General features: G+C 42.5%; 1 protein-coding gene across 2 annotated transcripts in view; it reads right to left on the bottom strand.

The window, feature by feature from the left end:
- DLGAP1 (DLG associated protein 1) overlaps positions 1-12,947 on the bottom strand; it is a 1,082,148-nt gene that overhangs the window by 1,016,153 nt on the left and 53,048 nt on the right. The gene's annotated exons all lie outside the window — the stretch shown is intronic.

The raw sequence follows: 12,947 nt of genomic DNA on the forward strand, positions 1-12,947 counted from the left end.
AGGATATGAGATGAATTATGGAAGACTTCCTAGAATAGACGTGTTTGCAGATGGACTTTGAAGATGGAGAGAGTTGTGGTCAGCTGGATTTGAAGAAGGAAGGAAGGAGTTCCAGGAAGGGAGGAGGGTGTGAGCAAGAGGCTGGAGGTGGAAAACATAAGAAGGGGCTATTTAAATGGGAATTGATACAAGTTTGATAGAGAGTTTATTTTAAAAAATATCTGTTTCTCCCTCTACAATATAAGTTCACTGTAGGTGGCTAATGTGTTACCACCTCAAATAATAATAATAGGTGGCTAATGTGATACCACCTCTAATAATAATAATAGGTGGCTAATGTGTTACCACCTCTAATAATAATAATTGTGGTATTTGTTAAGCATTTACTCTATGCCAGTAACTGTTCTGAGCATTGGGGCAGGTATGAGGTAATCAGGTTAGACACAGTACTTTGTCCCACTTGGGGCTCATGGTCTTAATACCCATTTTATAGATGAGATAACTGAAGCACAGAGAAATGAAGTGACTTTCCCGAGTTTACGTAGCAGACATGGGTCAGACCAGGGATTAAAACACACAACCTCTGATTCCCAAGCCCATGCTCTTTTCTACTCTGTTATACTGTACTCTCCCCAGATGCTCAGTAAGCAGCAAGGCGTAGTGGATAGACACAGGTCTGGGAGTTGGAAGGTCATGGATTCTAAACCCGACTCCGCCACATGTCTGCTGTGTGACCTTAGGCAAGTCTCTTCACTTCTCTGTGCCTCATTTACCTCATCTGTAAAATGGGGACTAAGACGGTGAGCCCCACGTGGGAGAGGAACTGTGTCCAACCTGATTTGCTTATATCCACCCTAGTGCTTAGTACAGTGCCTGGTATATATTAAGTGCTTAACAAATACCATAATTGTTATTATTATTACAGTGCTCAGAACATGATTAATTGCTTGTGTGATTGAAGGGATTAAGTATGGATTGAAAATAGGAAGGAACCCAGAAATGAGGCTTGAAAGACACCCACAATTAGTCAGTGTAAGGCAGAAGACGAGCTGGCGAAAGACACCAGAGAGAAGGATCATCCAGAGAGGGAGGAGAACTAAGAAAGAAGCTAGAAAGAAAGAAATCCACATTAGATAATGTTTCCCAGAGGAAGGGATAGTCCACGATGTCCATAGCAATCAAGAGGTCAAGGAGGCTTAGGCGAGAGTATAATTCATTAGTTTTGGGGAGAAGGAGATCATCAGTGACCTTGAAAAGAACTGCTTCTACAAATCAGACAGAGGTCAGATTGGAGAGAGTTGAAGAGGTAGTTGAAGGAGATGAAGCAGAGATGGTGAGAGTAAACAACTCAAGGGAAAAAGTACGACAGGAATGATGGGAGGAAGATGGGATAACAGCTGGATAGTGTGGCCGGTTGCAAGAGAGGGGATTTTGAAGGGTAGGTGAGGGAAGGGATTTTTAAAATAAGGGTTTAAAAATAAGGTTAATTTTTAAAATAAGCAGAAAGGAAGGAGACTTCACTTTCACCATGCTTTCTAGGAAAGTTTTATGTCTCCACAGATCCAATGATGCACAATAACCCAACCTATACCTCTACTCACAATACACTGTGGCAAAACACAACATTGTAATTCGATTCTGGCAGAGGTATCTTGTCGGACCCCTTGGCTAAAATACATTCCTTTCTCATCTCCCAACCTCTTGTCTCTCCCCACTTCAGTCTATACTCCGGGTTATCTTTATAGAAATGCTCTGGGCATGATGCCCCCCTCCTCAAAAATCCCCAGTGGTTCCCTGTCAACTTCCCTATCAAGCAAAAGCTCCTCACCATTGGCTTCAGAACTCTCCATCACTTCACCCGCTCCTACCTCACCTCCCTTGTCTCCTTCTACAGCTTCCCACACACTCCACTCCTCTGCTGCCACATTCTCAATGGACCTTGTTCTGGCCTGTCCCCTCAGTCGACCCCTGGCCCACGTCCTACCTCTGTCCTGGAATGCCCTCTTCCCTCAAATCCGCCAAACTACCACACTTCCCCCATTCAAAACCCTACTGAAAGCTCACCGCCTCCAGGAGGCCTTCCTGGACTAAGCCCCCCTTTTCTTCTTCTCCTCCCCTCATCACCTCCACTCACTCCCTCTGCTCTACCATCCTCCTCTCCCCACAGCACTTGTGTGTAACTATGTATATTTTTATAATTCTATTTATTTTATTAATGATGTGCATATATCTATAATTCTATTTATTTAATGATGCTATTGATGCCTGTTTAATTGTTTTGATGTCTCATTCCCCTCTTCTAGACTGTGAGCCCGTTGAGGTCAGGGATTGTCTCTATTTGTTGCTGCATTGTACTTTCCAAGTGCTTAGTAATAATAATAATAATGGTATTTGTTAAGCGCTTACTAGGTGCCGAGCACTCTTCTAAGCACTGGGGTAGATGCAAGGTTCTCAGGTTGTCTCACATGGGGCTCACAGTATTAATCCCAGTTTTATAGATGAGGTAGCAAGCACAGAGAAGTGAAGTGACTTTCCCAAAGTCACACAGCTGACACATGGCAGAGTTGGGATACAATCTCATGACCTCTGACTCCCAAGCCTGTGCTCTTCCCACTAAGCCATGTTTCTTCAGTGCTCTGCACACAGTAACTGCTCAATAAATACAATTGAATGAACTTTACCTGTAAAGACCTAAACAGTTGTGCAGAGACAGATAAATAGTGTGATTTGATAAAGCTGGTAAGGCCTTAAGAAATACAAAAGCAAACATACGTACGCCTTCATTCAAGATTGTCTATCTTGTCTATGTTGTGCAGGGTGAAATTAGAATCTGATCGCAAATTCCACAGATGAGTCAATATCACAGTTTTGAGTACTCATAAACTGCCAATTTGAGCTGTCAGATTAATAATACTCATTGGGATACTGTTCTGCCCACACTAAATGTTCAACAAATACCACTGATTAGAAAAGAGTGTATTTTGTTGGCATTCGACTAGTGATTTCAGAATTCTCAATTTCCAACTCCCCTAGATAATACCAGTATTTGCTTGATGACCTTACTATTTGTTTATTTAAGCCAATGCTGCACCCTACAAAACATTTATACAATGACTATCTTTAATTACAAACTCTAAAGAATTGAAAAAAAATGCTAGGTTGAGTGATTCAGGCAATAGATTATACATTTTTTAACTGTCTTAAACATAGGCCTAAATTTTAAAAGCAATAATTTATAGCATCTACTCCATTCTTTTCGTGTCATTGTTGTTATCAATGTTTCTTGAAAGTTATTCATTCATTCAATCATAGTTATTGAGCGCTTTCTGTGTACAGAGCATTGTACAAAGCGCTTGCAAGTTAAGGGGAAAACAGATGTTATTTTATCTAGATGTATGATCTAAGTTCATTCATTCATTCATTCAATCATATTTATTGAGCGCTTACTGTGTGCAGAGCACTGTATTAAGCGCTTGCGAAGTACAAGTCGGCAACATATAGAGACAGTCCCTACCCAACAGAGGGCTCACAGTCTAGAAGGGGGAGACAGACAACAAAACATATTAACAAAATAAAATAGAATAGTAAATATGTACAAGTAAAATAAATAGAGTAATAAATATGTATAAATATATATATAGGTACTGTGAGGAGGGGAAGGAGGTAAGGCAGGGGGGATGGGGAAGGGGAGGAGTGGAAGAGTGGATGGTCACTCGACATCTGGAAGAACTGGGCCTGATTGTACCAAGGTAGATCATCTCTTCTGTTTACCCCAGCAGATTTCTCCAGTATTAGTTCCACACCCATCAAGAAACGTGTATACAAAGTCAATTGGTTGGTCAATCGTATTTATTGAACACTTACTGTGCACAAAGCACTGTACTAAGCACTTGGGAGAGTATACTACAACACTAAATAGACCCATTCCCTGTCCATAATGAGCTTAAGGTCTGAAGGGGGAGACAAAAATTAATACAAATACATGAATTACAGGTATGATAAGCTGGATTTGGCAGGGGAGGCCGGATCTGTAAGACACTGACACAGCAGATACTAAATTGCTAAAGAAGGAGAACCCAGGCAATTGTAAGGGTGGCCTGAAAGCTGAGGGCATGATTTACTTCACTGGAATGCTGTGAGTCTGTGATCAGTTTGAAGTCCTTTTAGCGAAAGGTGTTACATAAATACATAATTATTGGGTCTTCAAGTGATACCACCTGCTCCCTTTAATGGGCTTGAAGCCTCCTTCAATTTTCACTTCTGGAACAAGGAAATGAGGTAAAATAAACCTTTACATGATTAAGTGACAAGAAATAGGAATGAACAAACAGTCGTACGACCGAATTCTTTGAATATTCCTTTGAGGCTTAGTCAGTCAGTTGGATGTATTTATTGAGAGCTTACTGTGTGCAGAGCACTGTACTAAGCCCTTGGGAGAGTAGAGAAGCAGCATGGCTTAGTGGAAAGAGCACGCGCTTGGGAGTCAGAGGTCATGGGTTCTAATTCCAGCTCCGCCACTTATCAGCTGTGTGACTTTGGGCAAGTCACTTAACTTCTCTGGGCCTCAGTTACCTCATCTGTAAAATGGGGATTAAGACTGTGAGCCCCATATGTCACAACTTGATAACCTTGTATCTGCCCCAGGGCTTAGAACAGTGCTTGGCACGTAGTAAGCGCTTAACAAATACCGTTATTATTATTGTGATATAATAATAGACATATTCCCTGACCACAATGAGCTTAAAGTCTAGAGCATCAATTAGGCTACATTAGGAAATGATAGTGATATTTGCTGAGATTTACTAAGTGCCAAGCATTGCGCAAAGCTATGGGGTAGAAACGAGATGAGATTGGGCAGCACTTCTCAGCATTCTGAGCCTAAATCTAAGAAAGAGAGAGAGTGAATCTTTTATCTCTATTTTATAGGTGAGCAGGAAAGCAGTGTTGCCTAGTGGAAGAGGCTCGGATATGAGAGTCAAAGAACCTGAGTTCTAATCCTGACTCTGCCACTTGTCTGCTGTGTGACCTTGACTAATCACTTAACTTTTCTGGGTCTCAGTTTCTTCATCTGTAAAATGGGGATTAAAATCCTCCTCCCCCTGGCTTGGATTTTGAGCCCCACGTGGGACAGGGACTGTGTCCACCTGATGAAATTGTATCTACCCCAGTGTTTAGTACAATGTCTTGCTCATAATACATGTTTAACAAGTATTATTGAAAAAAAAATGAGGAAACTGAGACCCAGAGAGATTAAGTCATTTAGCTAATGTCCAACAGCAGGCCAGTGACAGAATTGGGATCAGAACCCAGGACTCCTGACTTCCAGTCCCTTGTCCGTCCCACTAGGCCAGGCTGTCATAATAATAATGAACAGGGGATGAATACCCATTTTACAGTTAAGGAAACTGAGGCACAGAGAAGTCAAATCACTTGCCCAAGATCACACAGCAAATAGCAGAGGCAGGATTAGAACCCAGACCTTCTGATGCCCAGGCCCACTCCCTTTCTATTCGGTCATGCTGCCATCCCCGGGAATTCTCCTAAAGCAGGGAAGTTGCTCTCTTGACACGGGTGACATAAAGGAAAACTCATATTGCAGGATACCCTCGGCTCAGTGGAAAGAGCCCGCGCTTTGGAGTCAGAGGTCATGAGTTCGAATCCTAGCTCCGCCAACGTGTCTGCTGTGTGACCTTGGGCAAGTCACTTAACTTCTCAGAGCCTCAGTTCCCTCATCTGTAAAATGGGGATGATGACTGTGAGCCCCACGCAGGACAACCTGATTACCTTGTATCCCTCCAGTGCTTAGAACAGTGCTTTGCACATAGTAAGCGCTTAACAAATGCCATTATTATTATTATTATTATTATGACCAACATCACACATATTGACACAGCCACCGCTTCCAACATCATGCACTAGATGTTTATTGTCAGAAGTATGTTCCCTAATTTCCTATTAGACCTTCATCTGACAAAAATTTTGAAAATATGCACTATGGCAGAAGTGTACCTTGTTACAACTTTTACTTGGAATATAATAATAATAGTAATGGTATCTGTGAAGCACTTACTGTGCTAAGTTTTGTGGGAAATACAGAATAATCAGGTCCCTTGTCTCTCCCTCAAGTGTTTACAGTCAAACAGTAAGGAGCAAAGCTGTCATTCCCATTTTTACAGATGAGGAAACTAAGGCTCAGAGGAGTTGAATGACTTACCCAAGGTCACACAGCAAACAAGCAGGAGGGCAAGGATTAGAATCTCAGTCTTCTGATTCCCATTCTTTTGTTCTTTCCCTTAGGCCTCACCACTTCTCTAAATATATCTCATTTCTCATCTTTATAGTGTGAAGATGTAATACATGTCCCCTGGAGGAAGCATATTTTTTTTTCTTTTGCTTATCTTTGCATTTGGGTTGCACACATTAATTTTCCATCTCCTAGCCAATGTTCAGCCTCTGCTGAAACCATCCAGCCATTAATAGGAGGACAGTGACATTTTGCAATCTGGAATTATGCGGCCCTTATGGAGCAAAGCCCCTGGGCATTCACTAAGTTAAAAAGCAGTTTAGCTTAGTGGAAACAATACAGAACTAGGAGTCAAGAGACCTGAGTTCTGATCCCAGCTCTGTCACTTGTCTTCTGTGTGACCTTGGGCAAGTCACTTAACTTCTCTTTCCCCTCATTTTTCTCATCTGTAATATAGGAATTAGATTCCTGTTCCCCCTCTCCGTAGGACTGTGAGCTCCCTGGTGTTCTAGGAATATGTCTGTTCTGATCATTCTGTATCTTCTACAGAACTCAACACAATGTCTGGCATGTTGTCTGTCCTTAATAAATGCCATTATTATGTTGAAGGGAGAGTTAAAAACAGCTCCAGGACAGTTTTCCCATTGTATAGTAGTTGGAAGGAATAGTTGGTTGCTGTCTTTTCAGAAACACAAATGCACACAAACATACACACACACACACACACACACAAACACACACAAACACACACACAGAGTGCTTCCTATCTTTGAGTATGAAGCAAAGATATGTGCATTAACATTAGAGAATAGGTTTTTGCTCTATTTGGTTACTAGAATGGGAATGGAGAGTGGACTCCGCTCTGATTAAAGGATATGTTTTTAAATGCTCTAAAAGCTTCTCTTTGGGCAACAATCTGGAGTGAATTCATCACTGGGTTATCTCTTTGGGCAGATTTCAGTTTCTTCTGTGGATTTTTAATTAATTTCTTTCAAAATTCTGATCACTACACTGTGATTCATCACAATTTACTCTTTGATCAACTTGCGGTGAGCTAGTAAAAACTTGAAACAATACTTAGCAAGGATAAATACGTTTGTAATTGAATAGTTCTTTGCCTTCCAGCCATTACGCATTTTAGCATTAAACTTAAACTACTCAAGCTAAAATGTTAGCTACCAATTATTCTAATAAGTCCCAGCTTGACTAAAACCACTGTGCCCTTATAATTCCAAAACTACCTAAAAAAAGACCTTGTATTCCTGGGTACATGGAATATGAACAAAATGAACTCAGCCAAGGTTCTAAATATATTCTAAAAAATCACAGAAGCCAATTACTTGTATTCAGCATGCCATCCAACGAACGAATCGCATCGCCAACCTTAAATTATACCCACAAATTAAGAGACTTAATCGCATGTACAAAAAGCTTCATCATATTAAGTTTCATGACATCAATGTACTATGGCACTCAAAACACATCTCAAAATATTCATTCACATTGTTTCTAAAAAATGAATAATGAGGAATTCCTATATCATTCTTATACATTCCTCCATTCAAATTTCATTTTTTTCACCCTCATCATTATTTATGCTTTCCCACTTCTTACTGAACTACTACATGAGCCCAGATACCTGCCTTGATCAGAGGAAACAGTGTAATGAATAATGTTAGTAATAATAATAGTTAAGTGATTACCATGCATCATCATTGTACTAAGTTCTGGGGTCGATACAGACTAGTCAGAACGGACACAGCCCCTGGCCACACAAGGCTCACAGTCTAAGTAGGAAGAATAAGCACTCAATCACCATTTTACAGATGGAGAAACAGACACAGAGCAGTGAAGTGACTTGCCCAAGGTCACACACTGGGAAAGTGATGGAGCTGGGTTTATAACCATGTTCCCTGAATCTCAGCCCTCTCTGAGCCACCAGGACCTTCAGGAGGCTGTACCCAACCTAACAAAAGAAGGTTTCACATGCTGGAGAAGAGAAGGACAAAATGGGGTGAGAGGCGAGTGAAGGAGATAATAATAATAAAAATAATGATAGCATTTATTAAGCGCCTACAATGTGCAAAGCACTGTTCTAAGTGCTAAGGAGGTTGCAAGGTGATCAGGCTGTCCTACTGGGGGCTCACAATCTTAATCCCCATTTTACAGATGAGGTTACCGAGACCCAGAAAAGTGAAGTGACTTGCCCAAAGTCACACAGCTCATAATTGGCAGAGCCAGGATTTGAACTCATGACCTCAGACTCCAAAGCCCGTGCTCTTTCCATTGAGCCATGCTGCTTCTCTGCAGCATGCAGAGATGAGATGCAGCATGACCTAAGTGGATACCCTGGAAGTCAAAAGGATCTGGGTTCTAATGCAGGCTCCACCACTCCACCACTACCCCTGAATCAGTTTTTGTTTGGTAAGAAGACATTTGTTCATTCATTCAATCGTGTTTATTGAGTGCTTACTGTGTGCAGAGCACTGTACTAAGTGCTTGGGAAGTACAAGTCGGCAACATATAGAGACGGTACTTACCCAACAACAGACTCACAGTCTAGAAGGGGGAGACAGACAACAAAACAAAATAAGTAGACAGGTGTCAATACCATCAGAATAAATAGAATTATAGCTATATACACATCGTTAATAAAATAGAGTAATAAAAATTTACAAATATATACAAGTGCTGTGGGGAGGGAAATGGGGTAGGGCAGAGGGAGGGAGGGGGTGATGAAAAAGCGGGGCTCAGTCTGGGAAAGGCTACTGAAGGAAGTGAGCTTTCAGTAGGGCTTTGAAAGGAGAAAGAGAGCTAGTTTGGCGGATGTGTGGAGGGAGGGCATTCCGGGCCAGGAGAAGGACGTGGGCCAGAGGTCGACGGCGGGACAGGCGAGAACAAGGCCCAGTGAGGAGGTTAGAGGCAGGAGAGCGGAGAGTGTGGGCTGGGCTGGAGAAGGTGAGAAGGGAGGTGAGGTAAGGGGAGGTGAGGTGATGGAGAACCTTGAAGCTGAGTGTGAGTAGTAGCTGTTTAATGAACACTATTTATAATAATAATAATTATGGTACTTGACGTGCACCTCTTGCGTGCCAAACACTATACCAAGCACCAGTGTAGATAAAAGATAAATCAGGTTGGACACAATCTAACTAGGAGGGAGTTGGACTTAATCTCCATTTTACAGAGGAGAAAAACGGAGGCACAGAGAAGTGAAGTGACTTGCTCAAGGTCACAGCAGACAGGTGACAGAGCTGCGAACCATTCTGTCTATGTTTCCCCTCTCCTCAAGAACCTCCAGTGGTTGCCCATCCACCTCCACATCAAACAAAAACTCCTTATGATTAGCTTAAAGCAGTCAGTCACCTCGACCCCTTCTACCTTACCTTGCTCCTTTCCTACACCAATCCAGCTCACGCACATCACTCCTCTAATGCTCACCTCCTCACTGCACCTCGATCTTATCTGTCTTTCCACCAATTTCTTGCCCATGTCCCGCAACTGGCCTTGCACACTCTCTTTCTTCTTATCCCCGAGGCCTTCCTTGAATAAGCCCTCATTTCCTCTTCTCTCATTCCCTTCTGCACACCCTAGCACTTGGATTTGTACCCCTTATTCCCCCCTCCCTCAACTCCACAGAACTTATATCCATAGAGAAGCAGCGTGGCTCAGTGGAAAGTGCCCGGGCTTGGGAGTCAGAGGTCATGGGTTCTAATCCTGGCTCCGCTGCTTGTCAGCTGAGTGACTTTGAGCAAGGCACTTAATTTCTCTGTGCCTCAGTTCCCTCATCTGTAAAATGGGGATTAATAATAATAATAATAATAATAATAATGGCATTTATTAAGCGTTTACTATGTGCAAAGCACTGTTGTAAGCACTGGGGAGTTTACAAGGTGATCAGGTTGTCCCACGGGGGGCTCACAGTCTTAATCCCCATTTTACTGATGAGGTAACTGAGGCCCAGAGAAGTTAAGTGACTTGCCCAAAGTCACACAGCTGTCAAGTGGCGGAGCTGGGATTTGAACCCCTGACCTCTTACTCCAAAGCCCGGGCTCTTTCCACTGAGCAACGCTGCTTCCCTAATAATAATGATGGTATTTGGTAAGTGCTTACTATGTGCAAAGCACTGTTCTAAGCACTGGGGAGGATACAAGGTGATCAGGTTGTCCCACGGGGGGCTCACAGTCTTCATCCCCATTCTACAGGTGAGGGAACTGAGGCCCAGAGAAGTTAAGTGACTTGCCCAAAGTCACACAGCTGACACTTGGTGGAGCCGGGGCTTGAACCCATGACCTCCGACTCCAAAGCCCGGGCTCTTTCCAGATTAAGACTGTGAGCCCCACTTGGGACAACCTGATCACATTTTTCCTCCCCAGCACTTAGAACAGAGCTTTACACATAGTAAGCATGTAACAAATGCCATCATTATTATTATTATATCCATGATTTATTTATTGATTTTAATATCTGTTCCCTCCTCTGGAGCGTAAGCTCCTTGCGGGTAGGGAACATGCCTACCAACTCTGTTCTATTCCACTCTACCTGAGAAGCAGCATGGTTTAGTGGAAAGAGCCTGGGCTTGGGAGTCAGAGGTCATGGGTTCTAATCCCAGCTCCGCCACTTGTCAGCTGTGTGACTTCGGGCCAGCCACTTCACTTCTCTGTGCCTCAGTTTCGTCATCTGGAAAATGGGGATTTAGAGTGTGAGCCCCACTTGGGACAACCTGATAAACTTGTATCTCCCTCAGCACTTAGAACTGTGGTTGGCACATAGTAAGTGCTTAACAAATACCATCGTTATTATTATTATTCCCCAAGCATTTAGTGCAGTCCTCTGCACGCGGTTAGCACTCAATGATCACTATTGATTGATTGATCCTCTGATTCTCAGGCCCATGCTCTTTCCACTAGTACTGACTGAGCACCTACTGGGTGAGGAGCACTGTACAGTGGTCTGCACACAGTAAGTGTTCAATAAATACGATTGAATGAATGAATGAATGTACTGAATGCTTGGGAGAATACAACAGATGAAGGAGACACAATCCCTGCTCACAAGCAACTTTCAATCTAACAGTGGACAGAGAATGAGAACAGAGGAAATCGTTAAATCATAAAATATGTAAATCTATATGTAAAAGAGGTCAACAGAAGCTTTCAAGGGCAAAAATGCTGAGATGATGCAAAAATGTTAAGGTGATGATTGGGAGGATGTAACCTGGGGAGAAGAAAAAAATAATCAGGGACAGCTTCCTGGAGTGGGAAGACAGGAAAAGCTGATGACCGACAGATTGCTAGGCTGTGAGCCCGTTGTTGGGTAGGGGTTGTCTCTATTTGTTGCCAAATTGTACTTTAAGAATAATAATAATAATGGCATTTATTAAGTGCTTACTATGTGTAAAGCACTGTTCTAAGCACTGGCACTTAGTACAGTGCTCTGCACAACAGTAAGCGCTCAGTAAATAGGATTGAATGAATATGAAGTCAGAGGGAAATTCAGGGTGGGAGAAAGGGCTTGAGAAGGAGTTGGAGGAAGAAGAATGAAAAATGATGTACAGTGAGGAGTTGGATTAGGGAATAATTGAGCATGGGAGCTGGAGTTGGAGAAGAGAGTGGGTGAGCTACTATGTCACAATTACTAATAATCATAATAATTGTGGTATTCGTTAAAGCGCTAACCATGCTCCAGGCACTGTACTAAACACTGGGGTGGAACGCTTAGTACAGTGCTCTGCACACAGTAAGGGCTCAATAAATACGATTGAATGAATACATACAAGCAAATTCATTCATTCATTCAATCGTATTTATTGAGCACTTACTGTGTGCAGAGCACTGTACTAAGCACTTGGGAAGTACAAGTTGGCAACATATAGAGACGGTCCTTACCCAACAATGGGCTCACAGTCTAGAAGAGGGAGACAGACAACAAAACATGTGGACAGGTGTCAAGTCATCAGAATAAATAGAAGTAAAGCTAGATGCTCATCATTAACAAAATAAATAGAATAGTAAATATGTACAAGTAAAATAAATAGAGTAATAAATGTGTACAAACATATATACAGGTGCTGTGGGGAGGGGAAGGAGGTAGGGCGGGGGGGATGGGGAGGAGGAGAGGAAAAGGGGGACTCAGTCTGGGAAGGCCTCCTGGAGGAGGTGAGCTCTCAGCAGAGAAGTGACAGCACACAGCAGAGAAGTGACAGAGCCACTATCCATTCCATCCATTAGGCCACGATGCTAAATAGAAGGGATATTGACACAATACCTAAGCCAGGATTTGTGAAGCATTTAATAATTGCTATGACAATATGGGCATTTATACTCCATTATTTTGAATCAGTTCTTCCTAAAATCCATCTGGAAATGCCTTCAAACTGTGACCCAATATTGAGCCTACTGTTCTCGGTGGGATTCTGATTGAATTCGCTGCTCGGGCCAAAGTGCAACTTTAGGAAGCAAATTTGGGAGTGGTGGGAAAGCAGGAGGGGGTAATTTTGCTTAAGAGGCTGCGCATCAGGAGAGCCACTCTTCTGTTCTTTAGAAAGAAAAGACGAGCTCATTTCAGAAAGTGTTCCCTTCCAGCCTCCTGAAAAACGCAGACAGGCGAGTTTACACCTTGCTCAGCACTTGAGTTTTACACATCCAATTGCTGGTGAGATTTCGCTAGCACTTTGTGAAAGCGTTGTGCCGTCTGAAGAACCTTG

The sequence above is a fragment of the Tachyglossus aculeatus genome, chromosome 5 (assembly GCF_015852505.1).
Source record: "Tachyglossus aculeatus isolate mTacAcu1 chromosome 5, mTacAcu1.pri, whole genome shotgun sequence".
In the NCBI taxonomy this organism is placed as follows: domain Eukaryota; kingdom Metazoa; phylum Chordata; class Mammalia; order Monotremata; family Tachyglossidae; genus Tachyglossus; species Tachyglossus aculeatus.